The sequence below is a fragment of the Sus scrofa genome, chromosome 13 (assembly GCF_054392235.1).
Source record: "Sus scrofa isolate SSC_HxYL_T2T_F1_AM1 chromosome 13, Sscrofa_HxYL_maternal_Yorkshire_Landrace_v2.0, whole genome shotgun sequence".
NCBI lineage: Eukaryota > Metazoa > Chordata > Mammalia > Artiodactyla > Suidae > Sus > Sus scrofa.
Window position 1 is genome coordinate 91,178,770 of NC_139395.1, and position 15,026 is coordinate 91,193,795.

Consider the following 15,026-nt stretch of genomic DNA (forward strand, 5'->3'; position numbering starts at 1 on the left):
AATGATGTTTCTGAATCAATCAAAATTTCCAATATAATCATCCTCCTTGATGAAATTACCCAGACTTATTTAAAGAAAACAAGGAGCACTTTCCTTTCTTAATTTAAAAGTATTAGAAATCAATTTCCAATTTGTCCTCAAGGAAGCTTTCCCAATTGGCCCAAGCCATTCTCTGGTGCATCAGCGCTTCCCTGGAGATGTCCTTCTCACCAACAGGTGTGTCACCTTAGGACAAACAAGTATCTGCACTCCCTCCCTATGAGCCCACAGCCCCCAACACAGACACACTGTCTCTGCCCACAGAGGGAGGTTAGAAGACAGGATCAAACTGGCAGATGCTAAGAGAGCTTTCAGCCGCAGGGAATGGGCTAACTGGTCAAGAGTTTTTTTTTTTTTTTTTTTGCTATTTCTTTGGGCCGCTCCCGCGGCATATGGAGCCGCAGGGAATGGGCTAACTGGTCAAGAGTTTTGAAGGGCACCAGACAGGGAGATGGGCAGCCCTTAGGATGGGGAGACAAAGAAACACACAACAGACATTTTTGAAAAAGAATTAGCAAGACAAACTATTTGTACAGGGAAAGCAAAAAGCAGAGGCAGATCCAAAGTGACAACAAATGGATTGGGCAAAGGATGGATCTCAGCAACCATGGTGGCAAAGTCAGGATCATGATGAAGAGAACTGAGCATCTGTGTTGTCCTGTGCTGGTGTGGGGACCTCAGTTGTGGGCATCAACGGTGTGGCTATCAGGCCCAGATAGGAAACCAACTGGAAAGAGCAAATATATTTTGCTGAGTGTGGATTAGGCACATTCCTTTGCAGCAGGAGGCATTTTTCTGCTGAGTCTTTGCAGGACAAAGGGAATTTTAAGGACAGAAGACTGGCAGTGTGTCTCTGTGGTCTCTAGAATAAAGCACAATCTTCCCAGCCTGGCCCTTGAAATCCTCTGTAAACTGAAAATTAGGGTAATCTTCCATTGACCAATCAAAGTTGGTCACTGGCCATTGTGCTAGAGCAGGCTGGCCCTAGAGGAAGCCCTGTAGTGTGGGGCATTAATTTTTAGTTCTGAGTTTGGGGAACTTCTTGGGGGGACAGGCTTTCCCAGGCTGTTGACAGTGCATGGGCAGATTTCAGTACTTTAATGACCAGTATGATTTTACTTTGGGCACTGGCTGAATCTCTGCCCAACCCACATAGTTACTATAGCAGCCCCTTAAATTGAACCTTCCATTTCTAGCCAGATTGGTCTCCTCACACACATACACACACCTCCATTTATCACACTAGGACAAACACCTTGACTTTGCTTCTGATAACTTGAAATGCCCTCACATCATCCTGGATTGTTGCTTAGAGCAGCATGTATATCCAGCCTCTGCTTTCTCCTTGCCTGAGCTAGTGCAAAACCAAGTGTAAAACAAAGACACACTGCATAAAGTGTCTTCTTTCAGATGCAGAGTTCCCTAGAGCTCCTGGAAATGAGGCCTGATACCCCCTGCTCTTCCTTGTGGGTCTTCTGCAGAATCGTGCACACTGCTTGGCACATAGCTGGCCCTCAGGAAATGCTTTCTGCAAGGAAATGAACTAACATAAAGGGATGTTACTAGAATGGTGAGAGAAATCAGAGATGAAGAAGCAAAAATTCTCATTCTCTCCTCTCGCACCCCTACCTCTCTGGAGCTGGTTTTACACTTACTATGCTTGATCCATGTATTACCAATAATATCTGAAGAGTATTTAGCATTTATTAGCTTCTAAATGCTTTATATGCACATGTATTTTATCTTCACAACAAACCCGTGTATTAGGTATTATAATTGTCCCCATTTCACAAATGAGGTATCTGATGCAGAAAAGCAAGATGACTTTCCGACAGTGCCTCCAGAATCCAATCACTTTGCTATATCGACTCTCAGATCAGTGAGGCTCTCTACAGCCTAGCTTGTTTCTTAGGTTTTCTTTGCAGCTATGTTGAGATTGATCCTTCTGTACCTCCTCCTTCCCAAGATGATGCTGATTTCTTCCTGGCAACATTGTAATGGAAGACAAGCCAGCACTCACATATGATCGATGTCTGAACCAATATAATTTATCTAAATTTGTTGCAAATCAATGGGAGTTCTGTTCTGAAAGCCCACAAGGAAAACAGAATATAGACCAAACCCTCTAGCTGGAAATTCCAGACTGTTGTCCACACACTTTTTGGCTGGGCTAGTGGCCATACTGATTGTGTTGATGACCTATTGGAAGATGTAAGCTGCCTGTTGCAACTTAGCAATGCTTTGATGTCAATATTAATGGACATTTTGAGGGGGAAGCACTTCCTATGGAACAAGCATGAGATGTACATATATTCTCCCATTTAATCCCAAGAATTTTTAGGTGTAATTATTATTTCTATTTTAAAGTTGAAACAACGAAGGCACAGCCAAGTCTACTAAGCTGAGCAAACTCTCATAGGTAGTTGGTAATGGAGCTAAGATTCAGGCTTTGGCATACTTATTCCACGATCAATTACCTAATCAGGACACATGTCTACTTTCTTAATATTTTTTAAAAAATTTTTCATTGGAAATGGATTCGATGCCACACACTAAAATGTGGTGTGCTAGGAAACATGCTTAACTGAGAATCAAATACCATTCAGTATCCTGAACCAGATACTCTCTTGGGGGTCCCCTGGTTACAAGTCTGTTTGACCTTATGATTCTCTACCTCAGTTGATAATAGTGGTTGCTGAAGGTTGGGGTGGCTATGGAAATGTCTTAAAATAAGATGACCGTTAAGTTTGCCACATGAATGATTTTTCTGTAGACTGCATTGCTATCTGATAGCATTTTACCCACAGTACAACGTCTTTCAAAATTGGAGTCAATCCTCACAAACACTGCTCCTTTATAAACTAAGTTTATGTCCATTCTAAATACTTTGTTGTCTTTTCAGCAATCCTCACAGCACCATCACCAGGAGTAGATTCCATTTCAAGAAACCACTCTCTTTGCTCATCCATAAGAAGCAACTCCTCATCTGTTCAAGTTTTATCATGAGATGGTAGCAATTCAATTACATCTACAGACTCCACTTCTAATTCTAGTTCTCTTGCTATTTCCACCACATCCCTCAACTACTTTTTCCACCAAAGTCCTGAACCCCTCAAAGTCATTCATGAGAGTTGGACTCAGCTTGCTCTAAATTTCTGTTTGAATCACCAATGTTCTTAATGACAGCTAAATGGTGAATCCTTTCCAAGAGGTTTTTAATTGCCTTTGCCCGAACCCATCAGAGAAATCACTATTTATGGTAGCTATAGCCTTATAAAATGTATTTCTTAAATAGCAAAACTTGAAAGTCAAAATGAGTACTTGATCCATGATCTGTGGAATGAATATTGCATTAGCAAGCATGAAAACAACATGATTCTTGTTGTCAGTCTCCATAGAACTCTTAAGTGACCAGGTGCATTGTCAATGGGCAGTAACATTTTGAAAAGACTTTTTTTTTTTTTTTTTTTCTGAGCAGCAGGTCTCACCAGTTGGCTTAAAATATTCACTAAACCATGTTGTAAACAGATGTGCTGTCATCCAGGCTTTGTTATTCCATTTCTAAAACACAAGAAGAATAGATGTAGCATAATTCTTAAGGGCCCTAGATTTTTGGAATGTTAAAATAACATTGGCTTCAAGTTAAAGCCACCGGCTTCATTATCCCCTAAGAGAGTCAGCCAATTCTTTGAAATTTTGGCATCAAGCATTGACTTCTCTCCAGTTATGAAAGTCCTGGATGACATCTTCTTCCAATAGAAGGCTATTTGGTCTACATTTAAAATCCATTATTTATTGTAGCCACATTCATTAATGATCTTAGTTAGATCTTCTGAATAATTTGCTGCAGCTTCTATATCAGCACTTGCTACTTCCTTGCATTTTTTATGTTATGGTTTATTTCCTTAAACCTCATGAACCAAGCTCTGCTAGCTTCAAACTTTTCTTCTGCAGTTTCCTCATGTCTCTCAGCCTTCATAGAGTTGAAGAAAATTAAAGCCTTGCTCTGGATTAAGCTTTGGCTCAGGGAATGTTGTGGCTGATTTGCTCTTCTATCTAGACTAAAACTCACCATATCAGCAATATGACTTTTCATTTTCTTATCATTTTTGTGTTCACTAGTATAGCACTTTTAATTTTCTTAAAAAACCTTTCCTTTATATTAACAACTTGGCTGTTTGGTACAAAAGGGCTAGTTTTCCATCCACCTGGGCTTTCAACATGCTCTCCTCACTAAACTTAATCACATCTAGCCTTTGATTTAAAGTGAGAGATGTGCACTCTTCCTTTCACTTGAACACTTAGAGGCCACTGTAGGGTAGTTAATTGGCCAAATTTTAATATTTTTATGTCTCAGGGAGTAGGAAACCCTGAGGAGAGGAAGAGAGAGCAGGCAGAACACACACAATATCTATGGAGTTAGCCATCTTATGTGGACATAGTTTGTGGCACTGGAAATCAATTACAGCAGTAACACCAAAGACTACTGATCACAGATCACAAGAACAAATATAATAATAATGAAAAAGTTTGAAATTGTGCACGACTTACCAAAATATGATGCAGAAACACAAAGTGAGCAAATGCTGTTGGAAAAAAATGGCACTGAGGGACTTGCTCCATGTAGGGTTGCCACAAATCTTTTGTTTTTTTTTTTAAGAAGTATCCATGTACTTGTTTTTGTCATGGCAACTAGGATTCACATGTTGTGAGGACAAATATCAAAAGATAAAGATAAATGTACATATGGACATAGATACTAATATAGATATAGATACTTAGAACTATTTAGCCTAATTTTATGTGAAGCCCCATACCAGTCACTTTAAATTCAGTATTGCCTATTAAACCTCACAACAAACATTATACATAGGTATTACATCCTCATTTGACAAATAGGGAAACTAATTTTCAGCAAGGTTGAGAAATTTTCCCATTGTTAGTTACACAGAGAGGAAGTAGCAGAACTAATAACCTACCTTCAGATTCCTGACCTAGTGCCCAACTGAGAATCAGGCAATTTGAAAAAAATAGTACTTTTAGGGGTACAGAATTTTAATTTGAAACTTATAAGCACTACAAATTGATCACTACAAATCTAGTTATCGCCCGTTGCCATTGTTAGTCTTCTTCACTCTTGCTCATTCTTCAACCATCTTCCTCTCTAGCAACCACTATTCTGATCTCTGTATCTATGAGTTTGTTTTTATTTCACTTTGTTTATTCATTTGTTTTTTTTCTGAGGTTCCACAAATGAATGAAATCATATGGTATTTTTCTTTCTCCATCTGACTTATTCGCGTCGCATAATATCTTCAAGGTCGAGTAGTGTTTTTGCAAACAACAAAACTTCATATTTTTGTGGCTGAGTTCTATCTCATTGTGTATATATACCATATTTTCTTTTATCCATTTACTCATTGATGAACCCTTAGGTCATGTCCATATGTTGACTAATGTAAATAATACTGAAGTGAACAAACAAAAGCCCAGGACCAAGCAGCTTCACCAGCAAATTCTACAAAACATTCAAAGAGCATTTAATACCTATTCTTTTAAAACTCTTTCAAAAAATTGAAGAGGATGGAAACCTTCCAAACACACTTTACAAGGCCATTATTACCCTGGCACAAAACCAGACAAGGACATCACAAAAAAAGGGAGGAGGGGAGAGAAAATTATAGGTCAATATCCTTGATAGACATAGATGAAAAAATCCTCAACAAAATGTAGAAAACCAAATCCAAAAATACATTTAAAGAATCACACAACACAATAAATTGGGATTTATTCCAGAATGCAAAGATGGCTCAACATCCACAAATTAATCAACCTGTTATATTAACAAAATGAAGAATAAAAATCATATGATTAAGAAAATATATACAGAAAAAGGCACTTGACAAAAATTAAACATCCATTTATGATTTTAAAAATTTCAAGAGATAATGTACAGTAAAATGTTAAAAGCCATATAAGACAAACCCACAGTTAACATCATGTTCCAACAGTAAAAAACTGAAAAGTTTTCCTCTAAGATCAGGAACAAGACGAGGATGCTCTTTCTCACCACTTTTATTCAACATAGTATGGGAAGTCCTAGCCATAGCAATTAGGCAAGAAAAGAAAATAAAGAAATAAAATGCATCTGAATTGAAAAAAAAAAAAGGAAGAAAATTTCTCACTATTTGCAGATGACAGGATACTACATATAGAAAACTCTAAAGAGTCTACCAAAAACTCTTACAACTAATAAATGAATCAGTAAAGTCACTGGATAGAATATCAGTATGTAGAAATCTGTGGCATTTGTAAAAACTAGTAATGAACTAGAGAGATAAATTAAGAAAACAATTCTATTGAGAACTGTATCAAAAAGAATAAAATACTTAAAAATAAATTTAACCAAGGTGGTGAAAGACCTGTACAGCCAAAACTGTAAGACATTGATGAAATAAATTAAGATGCAGACAAATGAAAAGATATTCCATGCTTATAGATTAGAAGAATTAATATTATTAAAATATGCATAATACCCAAAGAAATCTACAGATTTAATGCAATTTCTATCAAAATATTAATAGCATATTTTTCAGAAGTAGAACAAATAATTCTAAAATTTGTATGGAATCACAAGAGCCAGGTGTTCAAGGAGCACCCCTTTGTAGGCTGCATGCATCCTCTTGTGGCAGGGCTGAGGCTGCTCTGCAGCATGATGGTGGATGGGGTTAGCCCCAGACTTAGTGCAGGGCCTTATTGTGGCTGCTGAGAGGCACTGGTGGGCAGGAGTGGCCCCCAGCCTGGCTTTGAGGAGCACCTGAGATAACTTCAGTGTGCTGATAGGTGGGACTATCACCCCAACTGGCTGTGAGGCCCAGCTGAGGCACAGAGATGGGTGGTCTCTCAACAGGGCAGGCCCACTGGCACTAAAGAGTTAGAGGGAGATTCCAAAATAGCAGTTTCTGGCACTGGAATCAGCAATGTAGCCTGAGATTGCAAAACTGGCTTCCACTAGTGTCTCAGTCCCCAGGGAGAACCCAAAGTGTTGGCTCTCTCCTCTCTAGCAGATACTTCATGATTAGTAAGTGGGTCCCATTCACCTACTCATGTGCTTTTAAGTCTGGAGCTTTGTACTGGTTATCAGTTTGAGTGAATCTATGAGGGAGCCCTTTAAGAGCAAGTCCAGGACTCAAACTTTACTGGAAACAGTGCTAGTACCTTTAACCAAAGCAGAATTCTTGGGTTCGATTTCCAGCTCTTGCAACTTGCCAACTAGGTGACTTTGGGAAAGTTATATAACCTTGTTGTCTCTGTTTTTTAGTCTGTAAAGTGGGGTCTTCTTGTGAGGACTGAATAAGACAGTGGATGCCAAGTGCTTGGTGCACTGCCCATCACAAAGTTCTCCACCAATGGAAACAAACATTATATCATCCTGCTGCTGTCTGCACATCGGCCTAGTCCATGAACCCCTCTAGATCAAAACCTTTTCTGATTCATCACTGTCTCTGCAAAGCTTTTCAAGGTGTCTCCTCCTTCCACGCATCAGTAGATCAGTAGATGCACGATAGATGTCTGTGGAGTGATAAAATTGGATGCCTTTGATCCTTTGGCATCTCTTAGACTTCCCATCTTCCAATGCTCAGCTCTGGAGCTTTGGGGCTCCCCCCAGGGCAGACCTTGATCCCTGCCCCAGGGTTGGCAGATGTTTCTTCGTCTGGCTCCAGCCCATAAGGCACCAACTCCCAGGTTTTCTCACTCCCTCTGATTCATCACTCCCAGAGCTCCATGTCCAACATGGCTTTATGTAGCGACAAAAGTGGCAGTTCAGTGGTGTGTGCAAGCTTTGCTTTCATTTCGAATCAATGGAAGTTTTTAAAAAAAATCTTACCTTATTCCTCAAAGGCCCATAAAGCCCTTCATGGGGCTCAAGAGAATTGTTCACTGTAAGGTTTTAAAATTGCTTCCAAGTTACTTATCATTCATTCAGGCTCATGCTATTCTTTAAAATTCTTATTGATTTTGGAAATAGTCCTTTAATTGATATCAAAAAGCAATTACATTTTCCAGGCTGTAAATCTGCTTCACTCCCAATATTAAATTCATCATCTCTATAAATAATTTTCTCTTATTATGCATACATATTAAGCAAACTATAAATAGCATCATTAGTGTACCTATGGTTGCCTTAACAATCAGTGACCCTTGAATTTGATTTAGAAAAATTGATTCCTGCTGAAATTTTCTCTTAAAAGAAATTGGCATCCCTGCTGAATGTCCAGGCAAATGACAGCATTAGAAAGTCGTTACCTTCTATTTCCTCTTGGACTTCAATACAGCAGTTTTAAGCAGGGATTTACACAGACTCACCTGTTGATGAGCAGCCCTTAAAAATCACTGCTTTAACAGCATGCATTTCATTTCTTATTTGATGCTCAAGTTTGAATTTTTAATAAAAGAGACTTCTTCGCATCTCACTCCCTTCAAAACATGTGGAGGGGCATAGAGCCTTCATCTTGAAGTCTGAGGTTCTGCTGTCGAGAGGCTATGGAGAAGTGGAATGGGGGGAGAGGAGCAGAGAATGTTCGGGGACCATACCAACACAACCTACATCCTTGGTTATATCGAGCATGGTTATATCAAGGACCGCATAACAACCTGGAGAAATGCCCATGACATGACACCAGATGAAGAGAGCAGAATCCAAGGTGATAACTGGGGTAGGATCACAGCAACATAAAATATGAAGGAATGTGGATAAAGACCAAAAGGAGACATAGGAAAGTTAAAATAGTTGATTTATAGTGTATAAATTTCTTTTCTTTTCCTTTCTTTCTCTTTGTTTTCTTTTCTTTATTCTTATACTGCTATTTTAATAAATAAATACTGGAGGAATTTTATTTAAATTATAATAAAGTAATAATTTTAATAAATATATAACTGGACAAAATGCAGAAAAGGAAGGAAGGAATATTTGTGTTAGAAAACTCTTACTCTATGTCTTGACTAGAATCATTCACCAACCCTACAACGCTAAGGAAAAGAGGTGTGATGGAAAGTCATGATTTCTGCATTAGCTCCCAGAACGAACTCAGCTCTCCACCAAGTGAGCGGGTTGAGGATGATTTTCATCCCGCAGGTCTTGTGATAAGTCAATGAGATAATGTTTCCAAGGCACTCAGCCCATGGCAGGCAATCTGAACCTAAACTTCCACATCTGCAAAATAGGGATACTTATGTTTATGTTCTCTAAGCATTGACTTATTCAAACTATATAGGGGTCTACTTCTTAAACTATAGAAATGTGTATAAATATTTTTTATTGACCCCAGTTAAACTAGATTTTAAAGGAGAAAGGCGAATTGCCTGCAAGCTTTTTTCTTGGGTCAGAGTGTCTGAAAGTCTGCCAGTGTACTTACACCTCTCAGGGTCACAATGTCTCTGAGGCATAAGGACTTCTTACTACAATGCAGAAGGCAGAATTTCCATGGGACAGGGAGGAGAGACTCATATTTTGAGTCTTTACACTTGAAACAAATTTTGAGAGGCTATCTGGAAACAAGGCTCTGCAGCAGTGGGATGGAGAGCTGAAGGTATGTGAGCTTACCAAGGACACAGGAGGAATTGGGCTGAAAATACACCAAGACAGCTTTTCCTGAGGGAGTCCACCTTTGGCCTGCTCCACCCTAACCTGTGTGTAATTGTGGTTTCAGAAGAAGAGAAAGAAAATGGGACAGAAACAACTATTTGAGAATATAAGGACTGAGAGTTTTCAAACGTGGCAACTGACATCAAGCTTCAATGAAAGAAGCACTGTAAATTGCAAATAGAATTAACTACAAAGAAAACCAAAGCTGAACAACATGGTAATCAAACTGCAAACATGCATACAAATAATAATTTATCAATAATATCTGACAACGATGTAGCTAACCAACATCCAGAACAGAATAGAGAACATTTCCATCACTCCAGAAATTTTCTTCATGCCCCTTTCCGGTCAATCCCCACACCCAGTGGCAACAGCTATTCAGTTTCTATTATCAGAGATTAGCTTGAACTATTCTTAAACTACATAAAAATAACATCATACAGTAGGTATTTTTTGAATTTGTTTTCTTTTCCTCAGTATGCTTTTGAGATTTATTTATTTATTTATTTTTGTATTTGCTGAGTAGCATTCTATTGTGTGAAAATACCACAGTTTGTTTATTCATTTTCCTAGTCATGATAAACACTCTTGGCACACTCCAAAAATGAAAGGAATTTCTTCTATCTGTTAAAGCGTATTTGTGGAAACTCTATAACTAAAATGTCCTCCCTTATCTAGCCCTTAGGTTATGTATTAGTATTTTTAGGTTATTACAACAAAATACCATAGACTCAGTAGCTTAAATAACACAGTTCTGGAGGCTTGGAATTCCCACAGGCAGGGAATCTGGCCAATTCATTTTCTGGAGGATACCTCTTCCTGGCTTGCAGATCACCATCTTCTTGCTATATCTTCACATGAGGGAGAGAGGAGCTGGCTGTCTGGTTTCTCCTCATAAGACCACTGATCCCATTATAAGGAACCTGCCCTCATGGCCTCATCTAAATGTAATTACCCACCAAAGTCCTCACCTCCTAATATCATAACATTGGGGGTAGGGCTTCAACATATGAAAATGGAAAGACATAAATATTCAATCTATAACATCCTGCTCCTGGTCTTCCCAAATGCACGTCTTTCTTGCATGCAAAAAAAATTTTTTTTTCTATCTAATCAGCCTCAAAAGTCTTAACTTGTTCCACTACCAACTCCAAAGTCTAAAGTCCAAAGTTCTATCTTGGAGTTCCTGTCGTGGCTCAGCAGTTAGCAAACCTGACTAGCATCCATGAGGACACAGGTTTGATCCCTGGCATTGCTCAGTGGGTTAAGGATCTAGCATTGCCATGAGCTGTGGTGTAGGTTGCAGACATGGTTCGGATCCCACATTGCTGTGGCTGTGGCATAGGCCACTAGCTACAGCTCTGATGGGACCCCTAGCCTGGGAACCTCCATATGCCACGGGTGCGGCCCTAAACACACACACACACACACACACACACACACAAAGACAAAAAGACCAAAAGATAAAAATAAATAAATAAGTCCAAAATTCTGTCTAAATATTATCTAAATCATATTCTATCCCAAGAGATTAGAACATGATGGAAGAGAGTATGAAAAAAAGAATATGTATATGTATGTATTACTGAGTCACTATGCTGTACAGCAGAAATTGACACAGCACTATAAATCAGTTATACTTTAATTTAAAAAATCATCTAAATCAGATATGAATTAGACTTGAGGTACAATTCATCCTGAGGCAAAACATTCTCAAGCCGTGAACCCGCAAAGCCAGACCAGTTATGTATTTCCAGCTATGTATTTCCAAATTGCAATGATGAGACAGGTATAGGATAGCCATTCTTGGTCCAAAAGGGAAAAATCTGAAGGAGAAAGGGGATGATAGGTCCCAAGCAAGTCCTAAACTTAACAAGGCAAATGGGTTCCATGAGATCTCAAGGCTCAAGAATAACTCTCTTTTGTTTGATGTTCTGCCCTCCTGGCCCGCAGGAGTAACAGCATCACCCCCACAGCTTGGCAGGTGGTCCCATCCCTTCAGTTCAGTGGGCTGCTGTACATGTGGTTCTTGGGGATGTCTCTGCTCCTGAGGTACTGGCCCTCCAAACCGGAGAGGTGCCTCCCATTTTACACCAGGGAAGAAGTAGCCCTGCCCACCCCCAACCCCCTACTTTGTTGGGAGTGGCAACTCTGAGCATCTCTGAATCACCCTGGATGTCTTTCTTCCCTTCTCTTGAGAAATAGCATGTTTGCACCCTTCTTTGTTCTCTCCTATTGTCTCTGTTCCTTTTAGTCCCAGCCTGCAATATTTCTACAGTTATAATTCCATGTCTATTCCTGGCTTCTGTGGAAATGGCTGACTGGGTCACTGGTTCACACCCACACTAACCTCTTTATTGGTGAGCTACACCTTAGCATTCTCTTCCAGACGTGATTTCTCTTTTTTGTTTTGTTTTGTTTCAATACGCGTAGGCCGGGAATTTCCCAAATATTTAAGTCCTGGTTTCCTTTCTGTTCAACAATTCCTTCTTCCTTTCACTTCTCTCTTCTTGCACTTTACTATAAGCTGTCAGAAGGCACCAAGCCTCTCCTTCAATGCTTTGTTTAGAAACGTCTTCAGCTTACTACCCAATTTTGTTGCTCACAAGTTCTACCTTCCACAAAACACTAGGACACAAACACAATTTGGTGGGGTTTTTGCCACTTTATAATAAGGATCACCTTTTGCCCACTGTTCAATAACGTGTTCCTCATTTCCGTTTGAGGCCTCATCGGAAAGGCCTTTATTGTCCATGTTTTTTCCAACATTCTATACATGATTCCTTATGGATTCTCTAAGAAAGTGGAAGCTTTCTCTATAGCTCTCCTCTTTTCTTTATGCATTCTCGCCAGAGTCATCATTAAAATCCCTTCCTAGCACTATTGGGTTTTTCTAGCATGCACTTCAAAGCTCTTCCAGTTTCCATCCATTACCCTGTTCCAAAGCTGCTTCCACTTTGCAGGGAATCTGTTACAGCAGCACCTCACTTTTCAGTCCAATTATTGTCTTCTTCTGCTGGACTTCCATAGCAAAGTACCATAGGCAGGAGGGCTAAAAGTCACAATAGATACGTATTTCTCAGTGTGGAGTCTGAGAAGTCCAAGATACGGATATAAGCATATTTGGTTTCTGATGAGAACTTGCTTCCTGGCTTATAAGGCTGCTACTTTCTCTCTATGTACTCACATAGTTTTTCCTGTGTGCATGTGTGGGGAGGGGATGGGGGAAATCAAGAGAGGGAAATCTATTCCTCTTCTTAAAAGGGCACCAATCCCATTGTGGGGGTCCTGACCTCATGACCTAATCTAAACCTATTACCTCCAAAAGGTCTCACCTCCAGATATTCTCACACTGGGAATTAGAGGTTCGGCATACAAATTCTGAGAAGATATAAACCCTCAGTCCATATCAGTTTCCTTATGCCCTGACCCTATATACTACAGGTCATGCAGGAGGCTCAGGTGAACATCAAAAAATATCATTTGTAGAAGGCTAGTATCGGCTTTTGGTTGAAGCAGTGAAACACAGATGAAACTGTGAAACAACCTTAAAATCTCAGAGGTTTATATCAACTGAAAAAAAAATTGCACAGTGTGAGTTAAGTTTTATTTGGGGCCAAATGAGGACTATAACCTGGGAGATGGCCTCTCAGATAGTTCTGAGAAACTGCTCTGAGTAGGTAAAGGAGGAGGTCAGTATATATGTGATTTGAGGAAGTGGGGGGATGCATGCAATCAAGCGTACATTTTGGCAGAAGGTGGCTGCTAGTCTCAAGGAGCAGATGTCTCCATTAATCATTTTTGTGCTTTTCTAGATATGAGGAGATGCAAGAAACCGGGTTCATAAAATTCTTCTCTTCAAAATATTTATCTAAAGGTCTATTCTGCCATTTTTCCCCCCAGAGTATAGGGTGCTTCATTCCTAATCCCTGCCCTAAATTCCTTTCAAAGTTGTATTGTAGGCCAGCAACTGCACTGGCTAGTAACTTTGTTCTTATAGAACCACATAGTGAGCACCAGTTTTTAGTTGGCACTTATAGCAACTATCATATCTTCCTTGTGTTGTATGTTCATAGCTGTGGTCATGAGCTGTGACTGTGTCCATGTCTTTTCATTCTAGGACCCAAGATAAAGGGCACCCCCATAACCACAGTCAATATTCTTGAGGCAGAAAAAGCAGACTGACAATCTCTCTAAAAGCTTCTGTTTAGAACTAGCATGCTGGAAGTCTGCTCACATTCTATTGGCCAAAGGTAGGCCAAGTCCAGTGTTAATGGATTGAGTAAGTATACTCTTCCGGAGGTGGAGTGTGGCGTCGGTGTGGGGAAAGGAAATACTCTGCACTGAGCAGAAATACACTGCCACAGGGGCAGAAATCAGGAGCAGAAGGGCTTGGGTCACTCATTCTCTCAGCATCCTGCAGAGACACATGTGGGGACCAGCTGTGTGCACATGGCTGGGGTGGGGGGGCATGTTCTAGTGGAGGCAGCCCATCCCACTGCTATACAACCCTTTAAAATGTGGGCCTGGGAGTCCCCATAGTGGCTCAGTGGTAATAAAGCTGACTAGTATCCGTGAGGACATGGTTCAATCTGTGGCCTCGCTCAGTGGGTTGGGGATCTGGTATTGCCATGAGCTGTGGTGTAGGTCACAGATGCAGCTTGGATCCAGCATTACTCTGGCTGCTGTGGCCAGAGTACCCAATCCCATTAGATTTTAGCAGTGGAGGAAGCCATGCTCCCCAGTCCTGCAGCAAGCCTCTGTCCCAGCTCAGTGCCAGGAAGCATGAGCTTCCACAGCGACCCTCTTGAGTGGGGCCCACACCTGCTCCCTTCCTCAGACCAACCTCTGACCAAGAGGACCTCACCCTCACCCACTGCACCTGCCCTACACCTGGCTCTGGAGCTCTCTCCACTCACAGGCCTCATCCCTTTGTTCTTTCTCCTCAGGCTTCTCCATTCCTGGGGTTCCTCACTCCAGTGGACATTGGACAGACTCTCTGGTCAGTTCTTCTAAGGTTCCATCTCTTAGGTGAAAGGGAGAAAGACAGTCCCTCTCTTCTTCCTCAGACAGGGGAGGGGACATGCCACGCCACTCCACCCACCCCCTCCAAAGGAATTCTCCCTTTTGGCCTCTCCAGCATCAGCTCATTCTAGAAACTGGAGGCAGCTGACCAGTTAATGCTATCAAATTGTTTTAGAATATGCGGCCACTTGGCACTCAAGATATTGGTCTTTGGGTCAAAATTGAGTCACAGAAATCCTCATTTTAATAAACTCCTATATATAGTAAGGCTTCATAAAGCTGGATGGTAGTATAATCCTACTGTTTTCTGAAA